This window comes from Etheostoma cragini, chromosome 15 (genome assembly GCF_013103735.1).
Source record: "Etheostoma cragini isolate CJK2018 chromosome 15, CSU_Ecrag_1.0, whole genome shotgun sequence".
In the NCBI taxonomy this organism is placed as follows: Eukaryota; Metazoa; Chordata; class Actinopteri; order Perciformes; family Percidae; genus Etheostoma; species Etheostoma cragini.
The window spans coordinates 8,413,929-8,416,084 of NC_048421.1; positions in this window are offsets into that span (position 1 = coordinate 8,413,929).

The following is a 2,156-nucleotide window of genomic DNA, read 5'->3' on the forward strand; positions in this document are numbered from 1 at the left end:
GGAAGCCGATCTTGCTTGTGATCCTATTTCGTCAATACAAGCTCTTAAGAGTATGGAAACAGAGAAAACAAAGCAGCCGCGAAGTCAAACCATTCAAGCAAAAACACTGTCTACAAACACAACACAGAGCAACATCTCATGCGTCTTCTGCAAAAGAACAGGACACGCCCTTGCTAAATGCAGGAAGTTTGTTGAAAGGACAGTTCAAGATCGTGTTAAATTTGTGCAAGCAGAAAAACTTTGCTTTGGATGTTTGGAGACCGGCCATTACTCAAAAATGTGTGATAACAAAGGCACATGTGAAATATGTCAGAAGAGACATCTAACATGTTTGCACGATGACAAATTCAAGCAAAGGTCAACACTCCCAAGTAGAGACGACAACCCAAAGGACGGAACAGTTGCTAAAGAAATAGCTGCAACAGCAACTACCAACAGAGTCGTACAAGAAGGTCTGAACACACAAACGTCCCCAATTGTACCAGTCTGGGTTTCATCCATTAAACAGCCGGATCAAGAAGTTCTAGTCTATGCGCTCTTAGACACGCAGAGCGATACAACCTTCATCCTAGACGAAGTGGCCCATGTGCTCAACACATACAAGGAAAGTGTCAGCTTGCGTCTGTCCACGATGTCTTCAAGGTCAACAGTCATACCAAGCCATAAACTGACATGTCTACAAGTGAGAGGATACAACTTAGAGAAAAGGATCCCGCTGCCACCACTTTTCACACGAGAGTTTATTCCTGCAGACAGATCGCATATTCCAACCACTGAAACAGCTCTAAGATTGCCTCATCTGAAGCAATTAGCGGACAAGATTCCACCACCACTGGACTGTGAAGTAGGTCTGCTGATAGGCTATAATTGTCATCAAGCCCTTCTTCCAAGAGAGATTTTGTGTGGTGAAGAAAATCTTCCATACGCACAGAGAACCGATCTCGGCTGGAGCATTGTCGGCTGCTTGAATCCAACAAGTGACTACAGCGATGCAATAGGACTCAGTCACAGGATCATAGTGCGACAAGTGACACCTGCCGTGCAACCATCCGTGGAGCTGAAGAAGGAAGTACACTTTGTCTGCAAAACTCGAGTCAAAGAGTTCAACTCAACAGACATAATCAAGGTCCTTGAATCTGACTTCACAGATCACACTACGGATGATAACCCAGTTTCTCAGGAAGACCTTCTCTTCTTGCTTAAGGCGAAAGAAGGCATAAGGCAGAAAGAAGACGGACATTATGAGCTCCCGCTTCCTTTCAAGACTGACAAACCAAATCTACCAGACAATAAACAATGTGCAGTTCATAGGCTCATCTCATTAGAGCGACGACTGAGGAAAAATAAGCAGTACTGTGAGGATTATGTCCGTTTCATGAACGACATTATAACTCGTGGTGATGCGGAGAAGGTCCCACAACCCGATCTCAATAACCAACCAGCGTGGTACATTCCACACCACGGAGTTTACCACCCCCACAAACCAGGGAAGATTCGTGTGGTTTTCGACTGTTCTGCACGCTACCAAGAAACTTCCCTAAATGATCATCTCTTGACCGGACCAGACTTGACTAACACATTAGTCGGAGTTTTATGTCGATTTAGAAAGGGTCCAGTTGCCATAATGTGTGACGTTGAGAAGATGTTTCACCAGTTTCACGTTGCAAAGGAACATCAAGACTACCTACGGTTTCTCTGGTGGGACAAAGGTGATCTGGACTCCAACCCGTCAGTGTTCAGAATGAGAGTGCACCTCTTTGGGGCAGCTTCTTCCCCTGGCTGCTCAAACTTTGGACTTAAGCATCTGGCGTCTCAGGGTCGTGGAAGGTTCAGCGAAGAGTCCATTAAGTTCATCCAGAGAAGCTTTTACGTTGATGATGGCCTAATAAGTGTATGGTCATCTGCCGAAGCCATACACCTGGTGGAGGAGTCAAGAGCCTTGTGCAGAACAGGAAACCTCCGGCTACACAAGTTTGTGTCAAATGACAAAGAAGTTATTGCTGCAATACCACTTTCAGAACGTGCCCAAGCCAAGGATCTAGACATGGCACTAGGAGATCTTCACATCGAGCGAGCACTCGGAGTTCAGTGGTGCGTTGAAGCTGATGAATTCCAATTTAGGGTCATAGTCAAGGAAAATCCACTGACAAGGAGAG